At 44.4% G+C, this 18,875-nt stretch overlaps 1 protein-coding gene across 6 annotated transcripts in view; it reads left to right on the top strand.

Annotated features, from left to right (window-relative positions):
- Galnt12 (polypeptide N-acetylgalactosaminyltransferase 12) overlaps positions 1-18,875 on the top strand; it is a 69,815-nt gene that overhangs the window by 29,187 nt on the left and 21,753 nt on the right. For 5 of the 6 annotated variants that reach the window (XR_002389383.2, XR_002389382.2, XR_002389381.2 and 2 more), the window contains exon 12: positions 221-445. The gene's annotated coding sequence lies outside the window, so the exon portion shown is untranslated. Of the gene's footprint in view, positions 1-220; positions 446-8,971; positions 9,080-18,875 lie in introns of all 6 variants that reach the window. The other variant, XR_015440004.1, reaches the window with a different exon arrangement.

Below are 18,875 nucleotides of genomic sequence, written 5' to 3'. Positions count from 1 at the left end.
GCTTCTAGAATTCCATTGTATTTACCTTTGGTTTGGTCCTGAAATCTCAAGAGCATGATTATAAACTATTCCTGTCCTGTTGGAGCCCCAAGAGATGTGGTTGTGGATTTTACAGTTTGCCTTTCATGGTAATTTCTTTATCCCAGTGAATGACCTGATGCCTAAGTGTCCCACCCATGACCAGATGTCCCTCTCACAGGAAACTTGTTTATATTGGCAGTTACCTTTGTGGCTCTTCTCTGAACTGTGTTCAGTTCATTCCACCAAGATGGCCGCTCTAGGGGAGCCCTGGCCAGAAGGAGAGTGGGGCCCAGGTGTACCGACCAGGTGTGACACAGGAGAGGCAGCACAGTAAAACACATGGATCACAGATCCCAGACAGAAGAGGGCAGCAGTCCTGGCAGGAACAACAAGAAGAGGACAGATGAAAAGAACATGGCTGCCGGTGAGGAACAGGAGAAGGGGCACTTGTGGCCAAAGCCTTTGCTGGGTGGGATCCAGGTTGCTTGCAGAGTTCTAACTGGTGAGTGTAGAGCAAGCAGGCACAAGTTCTGTGGAGTCACACTGTGACAGGTGGTCAGGTCACTGGCATATCTGCCCAGTCCGTGACAAGTGTGGGGATCAGCCTCCGTGTTCCACAGGAAAGTGGTCACCAGGAGGCAGGTGGTGATAAAGCAGATTGGAGAATGGGGGTGGGGGCATTAGAGAACTGGGAATCATGTCAAGAGTGAGGGAGCCCTGCTTCTGGTATGAGAAAGCCAGATGTATATTCACAATATCAAAGCAACGTATAGCATAAATTATAAGATGCTTATTATAAAATATAAGAATTTACCACAGACTCATTGCCTCATCTGCGTAAGAGGCACGAGTATATACTCTGTTCATTTCTTAGCATATTTTCTAGCTACATGTTTAGCAACTGCCTTAAGAATTACAATATGCTCCCTAACTTTATCCTAAGTTTGTCAGCTTAGTATTAATTCCAGTAATACTTAGCAAATTTGCACCAGTACAGTTTCATTTCCTACCCTCCTCTGTTCTGTTATGGACATAATGCATCTATATATCTTACAAACTCAACAATAGGATGGCATAATTACTGCTTTAAAGACCAAAAGAAGGGTATATATAACACACACACACGAGTGCAAACGCACACACGCACAGAAGAGTCTCCTATTCACCAGCCTATGTCCCATTTCCTATGTTCTGCTTTACCTCTTAGGGATCCAAGTTACCCTTTGGTGTTCTCTTTCATCTTAAAGACTTCCCTTAGTGGTTCATCAAGGTAGGTCTCTCTGTGTGTGCACACGTGCTAGGCATTGAATCCAGGGCCTTGCACACCTCAGCAAGCATGATGCCACTGAGCTACAGCCCCAGCCTAACAAGTTATCTTTATTTGGCATTGTTTTTTATTCTGCCTTCAGTTTATTTTTATTTTTATTTTTTTGGTACTGGGGATCAAACTCAGGACCTTGCGCTTGCAAGGCAGGCGCGGTGCCACTGAGCTAAAAATCCCCAGCCCTTGCCTTCAGTTTTTGAAAGATAGTTTATCTGGATATAGGATTGTAGTTAGCAAGTTTTCTTTTTTTTGCTCGACACTATGAATTTGTGGTTTTACTACTTTAGGGTCACCATTGTTTTGAATGAGGAGTTGCTCATTGGTATTATTAGTTGTATGTGATGAATCATTTTTCTTTTGCTGTTCTTTAAGATTTTTTCTTTGTCTTTACACTCAACCGTTCCTCCACAGCATGCTTTCAGCTCCTATTCTGATCTTTAACATCTTTTGTCATTTGGAGAAGCTAACATCTTTCTAAATAATTCATTCTTAGCTCAGTGTGTAACGGTTTCCCCCTCTAAACTCTTTTCTCTCCTATTTTGTTAGAGCAGCCAGAACAAACCAGGAAGTACCTTCCTTGCTGTGTGGAAATACCCTTAGCCTCCTAACAAGGTTTGCCTCTGGCAAGTTCTGCTTTTCATGTAGGTGCAGGAGATGTTTGCTAAGTTCTCTGCCACAACACACCAAAGACTCCTTTCTGTCAGTTTCCAGTAACATGTTCTGTGCTCCCTCCTGAGTTCTTATTGGCAGCATCCTCAACACCCCCTGACCCCCACCTATACTAAGGATTGAACCCAGGGCCTTCACACTGAGCTACACCCACCACCAGCCCCCTCCCCTTTTTGAGACAGGGTCTTGTTGCCAAGACACCGAGGAGGGGCTCAAACTTGTGATCCTCCAGCTTCAGCCTCCCAGAGTGCTAGATTACAGGTATGCACCATCACACTTAACAAATCTATGTTTTTACCAGGAGCCTGTTTAAGGAAATGTAGGCTTCTCAATTAGGCTCCTCGAAATTCCTCCTGCCTCCTCCCACACTGTAGGTATTTGTTACAGCAGCATCTCACTTCCAGGCACCAAAACCTATATTAATTTTCTGTTGGTGTGTAATGAATTACTCAGTAGTGCTGAAAACAGGCTCCACTTGCTGTCTCCCAGTTTCTGTGGGTCAGAAGTCATGCCCTGGAAGGACTTGCCTGGCTCAGCAGGGTTCTCAGCTCTGCCCCTCAGTGGCTGAAATCAAGGGCCAGCCTCCTGCTGTCTCATCTGAGACTTGGTATCTTCTTCCCAGCTCATTGTTTCTTGGCAAAATTCAATTCCCTGTGGTTGTAGGTCTGAGAAGCTCAGCTCCTAGAGCAGTGATGGCGAACCTTTTAGAGACCAGTGCCCAAACTGCAACCCGAAACCCACTTAGTTATCACAAAGTGCCAGCATGACAATTAATCCTGAATACTGAGGTTTTAGTTTAGAAAAAACAACTCATACATTAACATCTTTTGTCTTAAAAGAAAAACAAATAACACACATGTCATAGGTTCACCACCCCTGGCCCAGAGGTTGCTCCTGAGAGAGTTTGTTGCTGCCTTGAGGAAGTAAGCTGCCACCTCAGGATGGAGTCACATGGTTAGGAACTGCCATGGCCTCTAGGCGCTCAGAGTAGCCAAGTTCAGGTTGAATTCCTGGAATGAGAGACTTATCAGGGTGATTATCCCATCAATGGCAAGGTGGACAGGGCAGGTGCAGTTGGAGACCTTGGCTTAGGGACTCCATCCCTGTTGTCCCAACTAACTCACATTCAAGAAGGTTCCATTTTGAAGATATTAAAAAGTCCCAAGAAACTAAATCTTCACCATGTGACAAGCTTCTTTCATGTCAGTTGGAAAGGATCTGTTTTATTTAGATGAGTCAATTCTGGGTTGCTTTATGGGCCATCTGTTAAACTGAAATGTCCTACTAACCAGCTTCCCTTTCCCTCCTACTCAGTGCTTTTCACACTTTAGTGGGCTTTGTGGCACCACCTGGCACCTTGTTAAAGCAGCTTTGAGCTCATTAGGTCTAGTATGGGGCCTGAAATTCTATACCTCACAAGTTCCTAGGGAACACTGTTCCTTCTAGTTTGTGAACCGTATTTTGAGTAGCAAGATTTAAGGTGAGAGGACAAAGAAGAGAAATCTCTTAGTTGGCCAAGTCATCGTGTCTTCCTCTCATGACACACTAGATGGTGATGTCAGCTCAGGGAATGCGACAGTGCTTTTGCGAGGCCAAGTCTCTTGGTCCGTGGGATGGGAGACTGAGATGCGTCCCAGAGATCACTAGTGCCAAACATAGCTGACGGGAAATGTAAGCCGGTGAGGGAAGTTCAAGGTGCCCTTGAACTCACAGCAGTGCTCCTGCCTCAGCCCCCCGAGTGCTGGGATTACAGGTGTGAGCCACCACACTTGGCTTGTTGTTTTTCTTAGAGTTAAAATCATACTCTATTTTTAAGGTTTACCTTCAAAAGTTGGCTTTGCTGTATTAAGTTATAAAGTCAAATCATTTTTTTTTAATCTTGATTTTAAAGGTTTTGCCCCACAGCATGGTGTATTCTAGCCATGTTTATTTGATAAGTAGACCTGAAAACAGTGAGATTTACTGTTACACTCTGAATTTCTCACCTTTATACACAACTTTAGAGGTATTATTCTGTCTGATCTTTTAAGGTCTGTTAGGTTCAGATTGCTGCCTCCTGTCTGCTGCCAATAATAAAATATAATAATAATACCATTAAGTAGGTACTGTTCTAAGTGCTTTATACCAATGGGCTAACTTAATTCTAAAACATCCAGTGAGCCAGCTGCTTTTCCTTAAAAGCTCACCCCTGTCCTACAGGTGAAGACATCGGGGCTCAGGGAGGGCCTGAAACTGGACACAGCTAGTCAGTGCAGTACTAGCTTTGCCCAGGTCCACTCCAGAGCGCAGCTGTTCCTGCTCTGTCCGGCCTCTCAGAGGGGAGGAGAGTTGAGTCCCACAGCTGATAGTCCTGACTGAACGGCCACCCCTCCCTCTTAGCCCACTTACATAACAGCACTGGCCCTGGTGTATGACAAGTCAGTCCTCTTGGAGAGTACAGGAGGTTATGGCTGATTTATATCTCTGGGCAAGCACACTTCTTTTGAAAGTGTCACCCCAGGGAGAAGAAGCAGGGACAAGAAACAAGGACAGTGGTCCACATGTTGCCTCAGGGACCAGACTTCTTCCTCTGCATGCAGTTGTCCAGGAAGAACTTGGTTTTGCCCATTCTGACACTCTGTGGTCTTTTTCTTTCAAAGGGATCAGGGACTAGGGGCTCAGGGGTTGGGGATATTTCTTCAGTTTCCCCTTTTGAGGTACTTGCTGCACTGCCAGAGAGGTCCACAGTCAGCTGTGATTGCTCCATCCAATTCCTATCCATCCTCTCAGTGCTTAATACCCATAGGATGGAGGGTTCTGTCTCAACCCCGGAGTCATGATTCCTCTGTGAATCATCTGAAACCTTCTCTTAAAAGGCAGGGGTCAATGGAAGATTGCTCATGGGAATTTAGTTAAGACAGTTCTTTCAGCATCCTATAAAGAAATTACCAGATGGGTGTGCTCATTGGGCAGCTCTAGTTATTAATCCAAGAGTAACTACAAAGTCCCACTGGGCTCTGATAACCAACTGTTAGAAAAGAAAGCAAATTACTCAGTTCTACACTTTGCAGGGATCCCTCCTCTCTGTCCCCAGCACGTGATCAGCTGATCCTAACCTGTCCACTGCCAGTGAGGGGAAGTCCTCCCTTGACATGCGCCCATCTGTTCTTGAGTGTCTTCCAGTGAAACTGAGATGGGTCTTACTGCGGCTTCCCTTGCTGCTCTGGATCCCTCTTGAAGGCCACCCAGTATGTTTGCTCTCAGAGAGGATCTGTCCCTGAATCCCGTCAGTGCCAGGCCGGGCAGTCCTAGCTTCCTCAGCCCGTCCTCATGTGATATGGTTTTCACAGGTTTGAGGAGGAAGTGAAGACAGATGTCTGCATTAAATCTGGTGCATTTAACCAGAGGGCAGGACTCTGTCTTGCATTCCTGAAGAGAGGTCCAGCCAGCCTCATGCTGACCCTGGATGCCTGAAGGTGATGAAGGCCATTGGTGGATTGTGCAGTGTGGAAGGGACGGTGTGAGACTATGTTTTGCAAGAGCAAAAGAGCTGGTGGTACACGAGAACAAAAACCTTCCTCTTCCATCGTGGGAAGTCAGTAGTAATAGCCCCAAATTGAAAAGCCTCAACAATACAAGGCTAAGATGATATCTGAAATATGGAGGCAAATCTAGGAAGAAGTACTTGGAAGAGTTGAGGGTGGGACCTTCTTGGGAGTTCAATCTGAGGGTGAGGAGCGGGGGTAGGGAGAGATGGGACAGGGAGCTGCTGGCTTCATTAGAGACCCTGAGAACTACCTGGGTTGCTAAGCTAAGTACATGTATTCCTTTGAAAAAAGTTATCTTTAAAAATTACTCAAAGTGGAGTCTGAATCCAAATTCTTATTAGTAGGGAGACAGAGCAAGCGTGACTTTTTTTGTTTTTTGAACATGATATATTGAAAAGTCAGGATTAGCAGTGGTTCAGACATGGACTTTGGTTGCTTGGACTTTGAGCAACTCACTCAACTCCTCTGATCCTCAATTTCCTCCCTTGTAAAATAATGACTTTGCTGGTGCCTACTTCTGAGGGTCAGGAGTATTACATGAAACAAGGTGGGGATACAGAATCCCTGGGACACCGTGGTACTCAGGATATGCTCGCTGAGGCAGGGAGAGTGAAGGCTGAGCAGAGTCTCTGAGTGTCTTGGTCCCAGAGACAGCCTGGGGGCCACAGCAGCATCAGAAGCAACAAGGAGAATCTTACTTGTTCATCATGAAAGTCTGGGGTTGTCTGCAGAACAAAAGAGCAGAAGGCTCCTGATCCCCCTTCCTTTCCCAGTGCAGGGAGATTAAATTCACCTCATTTCCCTTCCATGCTATTTCAGCTCTCCAGGAAAACTTAATCCAAGATTTACCCAGAGTTTAAGGAATTATTTCAGCCCAATCTTTTCACTCTAGAGTTGGGGGCAGTGCTTTGTGAGAGGGAACCAGAGGGGCTGGTTCATACGCCCCTCTGCAAATCCTCTCTCACCATGCAATCAGGACAACTCAAGCTTGTTCCAATCTGGACTGGGCTCCACTCAGAATTTGGAACCAGAAGCTGGAGGGAAATAAAACTGCCTTTTCTGGGTCAGATTCTGGAATAATTCTGGGAACTTGTCTGCAGAACACATTGATTTATGGGATCCCAGCTGTGAAGAGCTATACAAAACAGGGAACAGAGAAGATACACTCCAGATGTGGCCTCATTAAAAGCAGGGGTGGAACAGTAAGGACCAAAGGCTTCTTAGGTCTACTGGACCATGGAGACTTTGAAGCCAGTGGTAAGGAAGGATGTCCAGGGGCCTATGGCTTTAAACTGCTGACTCTGAGCTGGAAAGCAGCTTAGAACTTACTCAGTCCAATCTCCAGGAGCTACGATTAAGGAACCTGGAGGCCTAGAAAAGAAGGGGGCTGGCCCACTGCCTTACAGCTAAGGTAGTTCTGTCACTTTCCCACCCCTTTGCCTCTCAGTCCAAGGTCTGTCTTGTAGAATTCGCCACAAGTCTGTTTTTAAGAGTCAGGAGAGCTTAGCCCCCTACTGATGGTGAGATTGGCCCTGCTGTGAGGAGCAGATCCAGCCACACCATTGTTTCCAAGACTGGGAGCCCTTGCTGGCTCTGGGCTTAGACAAGGACTCCCTCCCTGCCACACTGGCTCCCAAGGCCCTTGGCCACATCTTCCGTGAGTCCTTGCCGTCTTGGAATGGGACTCTGAGGAAGTTTGTCAGGGTGTCTGCTGTCTCTCCTCCAAAGGTCAGAGTGGGTGGCCTCTGTTGGGAATGGATTTATGCTTCGGGGGTTGGAAACTGAGTTCACTTTTGGTATGGGCTCAAATCAAGCCTGGCTTTCTAGTCTGACTACTACATTCCTGATGAATGTGTACAGGGCAGCGACGGTTCTTTCATACTTTGTTCTTTTTTAAGTTATTAAAAAATATACAGTGTGATTAAAAATATAGTGTGAATGTTTAAATTTTAGAAACCCTAAAATTGTATTACAGTAAAAGACACCTTGCCATTATTCCCCTAAAAAGAGCCCCCCTCCCTTCAAACATACTTATCCCATTGTTTTTGCTACTTTCTGAAGCAGTTCTGGAAGTCCTCTTTCCTGTATTTTTATGGCTGCTTCCATGTCTTGAATCAATTCAAAACATTTATGAGAGTTTCTGTCAAATGAAAACATTATTGTGTGTCTTCATCCACCTTATTCACTGGATCTGGCACCGTGCAAGTTCTGGCTCTTCCCCAAAGTCAGAATGACTGTGACAGGTAAACATTTTGAATCAATTCAGGACATTGAGGCAGCACAACAGCAACTAAAGACACTTGTAATAGAGGACTTCCAGAACTGTTTCACAAAGTGGCAAGAATGATGGAATAAGTATATTTGAAGTGAAGGGGAGTATTGTGAGGGGAGTTAATGGCAATGTGTCTTATTGTAATTAATTTTTAAAAAATTAAATTCATATTTTTATCACACCTAAAAAATTGGAAACAATATCAATATTTTAAAAAAATCACTTAAGCTTTCACTACTCAAGGATAGCACTACTTCGAAGTATTTCCTCCCAGTCTTTTTTCATTATCACTATTATTATTATTATTATTATTATTATTATTTTTGGTTGAAGTTGACTCCAAAATAGCTTTTGCTCAGTAATACTAGTTCTGTCCCTGGGAAAATGCAGAATTCATCTTTTTTTTTTTTAACATGAGTTTTGTGCATAAAGTCAGCATACATCCCTAGATTCTTCTCAGCCCTGGGAGAAAACCTCAACTTCAATTTAAATGCCAGGGCTTATTCCAGCTATCATGATGATTACCATGAATTATGTGTGTACCGCTCACAGGATGCTATTCTGTCTGATTTTCATATACAGTACTACCTTGTTTAATCTTCATAACAAACTCACAAAGGAGGTATTTTCTAGATCCAATTTTTAGGGGGAGAAACAGACTTAGAGAGAATGGGTCCCATTTGGGCCGATGGGAACCGAGTTCAGTGAGATTATGTCCTCCTTTAGTCTGGATCTTTACCTCCATCAGTGCAGCCAAAGGAGCAGTACCTTTTATGATAGTTTTATTCAGACTGCCTCTTAGATGCCATACTTGCAAAGTAAGTCTTTGCATTTGTGCCTGACAAAGTCATTTCATTAATTCTGGCTCACAAAGACATTATCCCCTTATGAAAATCTCTCCAAGGCAGCATAACACATTTAGAATTCTTGGCACCAAAAAATTTTAAGCCTCTCCATATAGCACCTTGGGCATACTATCCAGAGTACCTGGTGGCTATTATTCTATAAGGTGGGTGACTGTTTTGATCCCTGGGTTCCCCCTTGTTCCTCACAAGGCACAATAGAACAAAGTGCTAAAAGTAGCAATGCACCAAGGAGGAGCAGGTTCCCTGTGGCTGCTCTGAGGTAGCTTCCAGAAGCATCTTTCCTCTCTGACAGCTATTGGCAGAAACAAGAAGCCAAGCAGGTGCTTCCTTGAATTGGGGTCCATCTGCCTCCAGCCTAGCCCTGCATTCCTCAGGGTCTCATCGTCCCTCTCACTTCCAGGTAGGCTACTTTGTCTGGTTTTGGTGGGAACTCATCTCTCTCCTATCCCCAAACCCGTGACATGGCGGCTGTGTTTGCCACTTGTCTCTGCTGCTCATCCCCTCGCCCACATGGCCCAGAAAGATTTTCCCTTCAGTGGGGTGGAGCTGTTGAAATAGATTTTAAAATATGGGTTGTATTTTCATTTTTGGTTCCTTGCTAAATTTGGTCACAATCATGTCTTTCTGGTTCTAAAACAAGAGAAAGGAAGCTGTGGGCAGCTTTCAGTGAAGGGCAGGAGAGAGAGAGAGAGAAAGCACTTGTTTTTCTCTGCTGACTCTTGCTTCCTTCGTGAGTGCCCAATTGCCCCCCTCTATGTCTCCCTGGCCTTGAAACTTCATGTAATGCAGAGTATCTTAGGGGGCCAAGGCTACCAGCCCCCTAAGAGTGCCAGACCAGGTGCCCTGTGGGAACACACAATGCAGATACTGCTCCACTCTGGAGCACAATCCACTTGGACCCAGTTAATTTGATTCCAGATGGACATAGAGAGGAGATAGGAGTAACTTGGAGGAAGGGAGGATCTTGCTTTCATTGTAAGACAGGTGGCATCTGTGCCACCTTGAAAGGCCAAATAAGCCACAGACAGGTAGGAGAAGGCTGAAGGAGGGCAGCAAGCCAGGCCTGGTGTGCAGTGTGTTCCTGGATATGGGTAGGGGGGTTGGGGAGGGGTGGCCACACCCTAGATAGTCCCCATTTCTGTTTCATCTGGAGGCAAAGTGGGGTCTTCACAGTGAGGACAAGGCCACAGCTGGCCAGGAATCCGTTTCCTCCCTTGCATCATCCTTCCTCAATTGTCCAGCCCCCAAGGGGGAGATGCACAAGGCTGAGATTCGATCACACTGTGTGGTTTGGCTTCTGTTCCTAACCCTGAACTGAACCTCCCCTGCCAAGGTCAAGGAGCTCTCATTTGCTAAATCCCTTGGAAAGTTTTCTTCCTCATGTTCCTGCACTTACCTGCTACATTTGGTCTTGTCTATTCCTATCCCTTTTGAAATTCGCTTGTTGCCACAAGTCTTGGTCCCCATCCACCCCCAAAGCAGTTCTCAATCCCTTCTGTGGGCTTCCTCTGAACATTCTTGAGCTACATTTCCAGGACCTGACTCGAGTCTCAGCACCAACGTGTTCTTGCAGGGCTACACAAATGTAGGTGTGGCTTTGATACCAACAGTTACCTGTGTCTACCAGGTGTGGTTTTGATACCTATATATATCAGGTAGGAATCACATTCAGCTACAAGTATCAGAAGCCTGGAAAGCAGTGGATGAATCCAACTGGAGGTTTTCTTTTTCTTAGGTAAGAGGAAGTTATCTTAATTCATGTACAATATCAATAGGTAAATAAACTTGTACTCCATGGTGGCAGAGGAGAAGGATGCAGATTTGCTGAGTAATAATCCACATTATTTTTAAAATTAATTTTATTGGTACATTTTATGTATACAATATAATGACATTCATCATTGGAAATTTGTACCTTTACATAATCTCTCTTGATTCTTATTTTTCCCCCTCTCCCTGCCCACCCTTCAACCCCTCCATCCCTCTCTATTTATAAAGACTTTGTTTCCATTTTTTCATTTTGTCATATTAATTCCATTCCCTTCTTTCCTTTCTCCTTCCCCTCCCACTTCCCCTACCCCCTTTCTTTCTATTTCACATTGTCTATTATACCTTTTAGTCCTTATTTACACTTTCAGTTTCTCACACTAGAGAAACTATTCAGTATTTACACATATGTGTCATCCATTTACCTATAAATGTCTCTAATTTCTCATTTTTTATGGCTGAATAGTACTCCATTTTATTAAAAAACCACATATTCTTTATCTAGTTTCCAGTTGATGGGCAATTGGGCTGCTTCCAAGTTTTAGCTATTACAAATTGTGCTGCTATGAACTTGGGTGCACATATATCACTGTGCTATGATTCTTTTAATTCTTTGGGGAAGATCCCCAGCAGTGGAATAGTGGGGTCAAATGGGACTTCCAGTCCTAGTTCTTTGAGGTATCTCCATACTGATTTCCACAGTGGTTGCACCAGCCTACGACTCCCACCAGCAGTGGAGCAGGGTTCCTCTTTCCCCACACCCCTGCCAGCATTTGTTATTGGTTGATTTCATGATAGCAGCCATTCTTTCTTGAGTGAAGTGGAATCTCAGCGTTGTTTTCACTTGCATCTCTTGAATGACCAGTGATGTTGAACATTCTTTCATGTATTTATTTGCTATTTCTACTTCTTTTTCTGAGAAATGTCTGTTCATTTCAGATACTCATTTTTGGATTGGGTCTTTAAATTTGGGAGGTCTGATTTTTTTAAGTTCTTTATAGATTCAAGATAGTAGACCTTTGTCTGAGGAACGGGAGGTGAAAATTTTTTCCCACATTGTGGGTTGTCTCTTCACACTGCTGGTGGTTTCTCTTGCTGTGCAGAAGCTTTTTAATAAGAAGAGATCTCACTTGTTGATTGTTTGTGCTAGTTCACGGGCAACTGGGGTTTTGTTCATAAAATCTTTTCCTACATCGATGTCTTCAAGAGTTCTACCTAACCTCTGTTCCAGCTGGTTCAGCGTTTTTTTTTTTTTAATATTTAGATCTTTAATCCATTTATATTTTAGTTTAATGCATGGTGAGAGATATGGGTCTAGTTTTAATCTTTGGCAAGTTGAAACCCAATTTTTCCAGCACCATTTATTAAAGAGGCTATCTTTCCTCCAGTGAGGGTGTTTGGCTCCTTTGTCGAAGATGAGATGGCTATGTGTCTGGTGTTGTTTCTGCATCTTCGAATCTGTTCCACTGATCCTTGGGTCTGTTTCTTTGCCAGTACCATGCTGTTTTTATCACAGTAGCTTTGTGGTATAGTTTCAAGTTGGGGGTTGTAATACTCCCTGCCATGTCACTGTTGCCTAGAATTGCATTTACTATTCTAGGTCTCTTCTTGTTCCAAATGAATTTTTGGATTGTTTTCTCAAGGTCTGTGAAGTATGCTGCTGGAAGTTCAATTGGGATTGCATTGAATCTATACAGCAGTTTTGTAAGTATGGCCATTTTCACTATGTTGATTCTTCCTACCCAGGAATAAGGGATGTCTTTCCATTTTCTGATACCGTCTTCAATCTCTCTTTTCAGAGTGCTATAGTTTTCAGAGTAGAGGTCTTTGATTTCTTTTGTTAGGTTGATTCCTAGGTATTCAGTTTCTTGGATGCTATTGTGAAAGGAATTGTTTGCCCTGTTTCTCTCTTAGTGAGTCTGTTGTTCATGCACAGGAAAGCTAGTGATTTTTGTGTGTTGACCTTGTATCCACCTACTTTACTGAATTTGGTTATTAAGTCCAGAAGACTTTTGGTGGAGTTCTTGGGGTCTTCTATATAGAGTATCATGTCATCTGCAAATAATGACAATTTGACTTCTTCGTTTCCTATCTTTATTCCTTTTATTTTTCTCTTGTCTAATTGCTGTGGCTAATGCTTCCAAGACTATATTGAACAGAAGTGACAGGAGTGGACATCCTTGTCTTGTTCCTGATTTTAGTATGAAGGATTTCAGTTTTTGACCATTTAGTATGATATTGGCTGTTGGCTTTTCATAGATGGCTTTTATCAGATTGAGGTAGAGACTGTCTATTCCAATTTTTTGTAGGGTTTTTAATCATAAATGCATGTTGGATTTTGTCAAATGCTTTTTCTGCATCTGTTGAGATGATCATATGGTTTTTGTTCTTGGCTCTATTGATATAGTGTATTACATTGATTGATTTGCGTATGTTGAACCATCCCTGCATCCCTGGGATAAATCCCACTTGGTCAGGGTGTATGATCTTCTTCATGATCTTCTGCATTCTATTTGTCAGTATCTTATTAAGGATATTTCCATCTGTGTTCATTAGTGAGATTAACCTATAGTTCTCTTTTTTAGTTGGGTCTTTCTCTGCTTTGGGGATCAAGGTGATGCTTGCTTCCAGGAATGAATTTGGGAGTATTGCTTCCCTTTCAATTTCACTGAAGAGTTTAAACAGTACTGGCAGTATTTCCTCTCTAAATAAATGTCTTGTAGAATTCAGCAGTGAAGCCATCAGGACCCCGGCTTTTCTTAGTTGATAAGTTTTTAGTTATGTTTTCAATTTCATTGATTGATATTGGATTGTTTAGAATTTTTAGGTCTTCTTCGTTCAACTTTGGTAATTCATATGTATCTAGGAATCTGTCCGTTTCTTCTGTGTTTTCCATCTTATTGGCGTATAGATTCTGGAAGTAGGTATTGATGATCATCTGGATTTCTGCTGGGTCTGTTGTAATTTCACCCTTTTCATTCCTAATTGCATGGATTTGGGCCTTTTCTTTCCTTTTTCTGACAAGGTTGACTAAAGGTTTGTCAATTTTGTTGATTCTTTTGAAGAACCAACTCTTGGCTTCATTGATTTTTTTGTATTGTTCTCTTAGTCTTCATTGCATTGATTTCTGCTCTGATCTTTATAATTTCCTCCCTTGTATAAGCTTTGGGTTTGTCCTGCTTTTCTTTTTCTAGAAGATTGAGGTTCAGCATCAGGTTGTTTAATTGGGCTTGCTCAATTTTCCTAATATGAGTATTCACTGCTATGAATTTCCCTCATAAGATTGCTTTCATTGTGTCCCATAGATTCCGATATGTTGTATTGTCATTGTCATTTAATTGTAGGAACTGTCTGATTTCTTCTTTAATTTCCTCTGTGACCCATATGTTATTCAGAAGTGTGGTGTTCCATTTCCATGTGTTTATGAAATTCTTGCCATTTCTTTTGATCTTCAATTTCATTGCGCTATGGTCTGATAATATACAGGGGATAACTTCAATTCCATTGTACTTCCTTAAACATGTTCTATGAGCGAGTATGTGGTCCCACATTATTTTTATAATGAGCCCTATGCCCTGTCGCCCCATGGCTCCAAAGGAAGCTGAGAAGTGTGAACTTACTAGCTGGCCCCTTGCCATCCTAAGCAAACTCCAGGTGTTGACAGTAAAAAGGAAGGGAAGAGGTACTGGTAGGTGCACCTCAACAGGACTTTTTCCAGTAGTTATGGCCTAGGAGTTGCCAAGTAAAAGATAAAGGAGAAAGAACCCATTCTGGCTTATAGTAACACTTGGAGATGTTGATTATCCTTGTGACATCACCAGGACACACAGATAGGCAGTGCCACATCTCAGGCATATCCAAAACTCACCTAAGCCACCGTGTCCCCACCGCGCATTATAACATTTCACATACTTTACTTGGAGCACAGCCAGAGATTAAAAGTAGAGGTGGGAGAGGTCATCAGAGTTGTCCCCATTTGGAGTTGCCTGTCCTTCTCTTTCCTAGGAGTTGTTAGCCTATTAGATCTCCAGCATACAGCCATCAGCCCCAAAGGACCTTGGCTCTGTCTCATGTCCTGGTTCCAAGGCCTGATATGGGTCTTGTTCCTTTGCAGCAACAATGGATCAAATCTCTGTCAACTGTACAGTTGTCCTAGTTACTTTTCTCGTTGCTGAGACAAAATACCCAACATCCAAAGTTAAAGGAGGAATAGTTTATTTTACCTCAGTTTGTGGAGATTTCAGTCCATAGTCAGCTGATTCCAAGGCAGGGTGGCCTAGCAGAGGGGCAACACAGAGGAAAAATAGTCCATGGCCAGCAGGCAGGAGACAGAAAAGCAGCAAGCAGCCTGCTTCTCTCTTTTATCTCACCTTTTGGGTGGTGTCACCCACACTCGAGGTGGGCCTTCCCATTATCCACATGGAGAACTATGCTAAACCAGTTAGTAGAAAAGTTTAGTAATTATGCTCCCCAATCCCAGTATCACAGCCTTAATCCGAGCATCACACACCCTAGATCCAGCCACCTTCAAGCCCCGCGGATGACCACATGAGGCTTTGGGGGTACATCTAGATACAAGCCATAACAACAGTATTCAGGACCTGATATCAGTGAAGGGAGGAGAAGGTGCAAAACAAACTAAAACCAGAAGAGAGCACCGGGTTGTAAGATGGAGCTTGGGGCGTGGGTCGCTCTGGATCACAGGCACTGTTCCACTGCTTTGTCCTGAAGAGCAAGAGGAGGGAGAAGGACATTTCACTAGGTCAGACTTGCTGTTTCTAGCAGAGAACCCAGATGGCTCCTGTAGTGCATGCATGATTTGCCTTCAGAGACCTCTTTCTTTTTTTTTTTTTTTTTTTTTGGTACTGGGGATCGAACTCTGGTCCTTCCACTTGCGAGGCAGGCGGCAGAACCACTGAGCTAAATCCCCGGCCCCAGAGACCTCTTTCTCATCATCTATCCACACAGTGGTTTCTCCAGATCCCTCTCCAGCTTGATCCCTACCTGCACTGCTTGCAGCTTGCTCACCATCTCCCTCTGCTTGTCCGTGGATCCTGCAAACACAACACATGCTAACATGGACTCACCATTGCAACCTCCCCCAGTCTGCTATTCTTCCTCCCATTCTGTCCAGAGGTAGCTTGGTTTGGCTGGCCAGCCCCTATTTCCCTTTATCCTGGCAAAAGCCCCAGTGCTTCTTAGTGATTCACTCCTTCCCTTAGTTTCTGTGGTCTCTATGGCTCTACCAAAGCTCGAGGAGTGGAGCTCATGAATCAGGTCTCAGTGAATTAGCACAACTGTAGTGACTTGTACAATCATAGAACCAGGACAAGCTACAGATGACATAAAATTTACCATCTTAGTTATTTCTAAGTTTATAGCTCAGTAGTATTAAGCACGAGCGCTAAGCTGGTTCAATCAGAGTGAATCTCCGAACTTTCATGGGAACAATCAAGCTCTTGTTTCAGTTGGATTTAAACCTGGAAAGATGTAGCTCAGAGAGGGCCAGCAGCTATCTTGTGATTATGTGGGAACAGCCATCAAGAATGATGCCCATAATATCCCTAAACCAAGAGGTGGAAAGAGAACATTCTGACAAGGTGGCTTGAGCCCCCGGATCCAGTGTACCTGAAGTAAGATCCACCTCACACCGCTCAATCATATGAACCAGTGAATGCCCTTTATCATTTTGCTACAGCAGTCCTTCCAGCCTTCACCTCATGGCCACTGACCCTCAGCTTTGGCATAGCACTTGGTGTGGTATATGAAGAAGGGCTCTGGAAGGCAGGGCACTGTGTCTGATGATGACTGTGTCTTTAGCATCCATCACGGCCTGGCCCAGAGGTGCCATCCAATATCTCTTGACCAGCTGTCTGACTGACTGATTGACTGAATGAACAGATTAGACTAGGGAGCATTGTCCCCTGACTGCTTTTGGGGGGAAGTTGTAGTGAATGAGAAAAGGCAAAGACCTACCAAAACATGTGTTTTTGAGGTCTCAGTCTCTGTTGAGGACTTTTCTTCACAGGCATAGTGTTAGGTTTTGGGTCTAGATGTCCCCCCAAAGCCTCATGCGGTCATAGGTGGCTTTTTCAGAGGTGGCTGAATCTAGAGTGTGTGATGGTGGGATTGAGGGCATGCGATTACAAAATCAGTCCATTGGTTGGCTTGGCACCGCCCTAATTCTGGTACACTGGATAAAATAAAAGGACCAGAAAGACGCTGTTAAGGTTCCCTTGTTGCTTTTGCTGACTTCTGCTGCCATGATCTGTTTCTCCTCTGCTATGTGCCGCCCTGCCTTGGAGCCAGCTGATTATAGACTAAAACCCTACAAACTCTGAGCTAAATAAACCTTTGCCCCTTTAACTTTGGGTGTCAGGTATTTTTTCTCAACAATGAGAGAAAAGTAACACACAGAGTGTAAGCTGAGCAGGTTGCAGCCTGCTCTGGGCGTGCAGAGGGAGAATACAAGCTGAGGGTTCACTTGTGAGTGTTAATCCCAGCTCTGCCACTTACTGGCTGTGTAATTTAGACCGAGTCATTTACCCTCCTGGGACTTCAGTTTCTCCTTCTGTTATATGGGGATATAGACCCTGACCTATCTGGCTTTTAGAGTTGTTATATGGACCAAAGGGAAAGCTATGGAGCAGGTGAGAGGCCTTTTGGACTAGGAGGTGCTCTACAGAGGAAGTCAGAAAGTCCACGAGTGATTCATGTTCCCAGATCTGGTGTTCACCACCCCCACCATGCTGTGGGGAATGAGGTTTCCCAGATCCAGAGTCTATGGGATGCATGGTCCCTATAGTGTACGTGTATGAGGAGACAGACAAGCTTTGCTACTTCTGAGCACACATCCCAAGTGACATTCTTTTCACTGCTACTAACAGAAATCCAATTCAAACTGGATTAAATGAAAATAGAATTAATTGGCACGAAGAAGAAGAAGAAGGCAAGAGCTTCAAGCACAGCTGGATCCAGGATTCCAATAATATCCCAGGGTTTGGTCTCTTTTTCTCTGCTTCTGTCTATTGGTCTCCCCTCCAAGTACTAACCAGGCCCAACCCTGCTGAGCTTCCGAGATCAGACGAGATGAGGTGCATTCAGGGTGGTATGGCCGCAGACTTCTGTCTATTGGCTTCATGCTGAGGCAGGCCCTCCCCACACCATAAAGCTCCAGGCTTCTTCCATTCTTACAGCTAACGAATTCAATATTTTCAGTAAAAGTTTGGAGCTTGAGTTTTCTTAGATTCTCTTGACTTGAGGAACCACCCCTGGATCTTCCACTGTGGCGAGGGACACTAGATGGATCTCAGATCCTCATCCACCCCTGGGCTAGGGTGGCATTAGCACTGCTGACCCAAGAGTGGGCAGAGGTAGCTCAGTGGAGCAGAGGAGGAAGGGATGGGTGGCAAAAGGCCAAACACAATTGCTACCAGTTACCAGTGGCCCACACAGAGTGGCCATGAAACCATGAGGTTGGCAGAGTTGATCTGTGGGGCCCCTCTCCCTTCTTGGTGCTCTCTCTGATCGTGGCACCATCCACCAAGAGTGGCACAGAATTGCTCCGATGGGCCGGGCCATGTAACCAGAGGGACTGGAAGATATGGAAAGGCAGCCAGGTCTCCCATTGAAGAACCAGAGGCCTAGGGGTGGGAGGAGGCTGCAAGGTCCTGGACCCTCTCCCCAGCCCAGGGGCACCATTGCCAGGCTATAGCTACATCCTAGAGGCAGATGAGCTCTGCAGATGCAGCTGAGGCAGTGGGATGTGATACAAAGAGCTCACCATGGGGACTCAGGAGGCCTAAGGGTCAGGCTGAACTGAGTTTTGACTCAGCTGAGAGGGATCACCTCTCACTTAGATGACTTCAGGGATGTGTAACCTGAACTGAGCACCAGGCCTCTGCACTTAGAAGGCTCATGCTGACTTTAATTCTCTATGTTACCATATTGAAATTCTTAATGCTTTTAAACAAGGGGCTTCTGATTTTCTTTCTTTCTTCTTTCCTTCCTTCCTTCTGCCCTTCTTTCCTTCCTCCCTCTTTTCTTCCCTCTCTCCCTGTCTTCCTCTCTTACTCTTTCTTCTTTCCTCCCTTTCTTCTTTCCTGGCTCTCTTGTTTCCTTCCTTTGTTTTGTGGTGCTGGGGATTGAACCTAGGGCCTTCACACTGAGCTACATCCCCAGGGCCCTTCCCTGCCCCTCCCTTTGGAGACAGGATCTTGCTAAGTTGCCCACACTGCACTTGAACTTTCATCCTTTTGCCTCAGACTCTCAGAGTGCTGGGATTATAGGTGTGTGCCACCATGCTGGGCTGTGGACCTTTGATTTTCTTTCTGCACTAAGCTCTGAAAATTATGTAGATGGTCTTAGTCTCAGGCTCCCCATCTGTGTCAAGAGGTGATGGATTAATAGACCATGACACTCATAGGTGA

Source organism: Heterocephalus glaber, unplaced genomic scaffold (genome assembly GCF_053883595.1).
Source record: "Heterocephalus glaber isolate CG9 unplaced genomic scaffold, H.glaber_assembly_v1.0 deba00001481, whole genome shotgun sequence".
Lineage (NCBI taxonomy): Eukaryota > Metazoa > Chordata > Mammalia > Rodentia > Bathyergidae > Heterocephalus > Heterocephalus glaber.
Note: the sequence above shows the minus strand (reverse complement) of the source record. Positions and strands in the feature narration are given on the sequence as shown.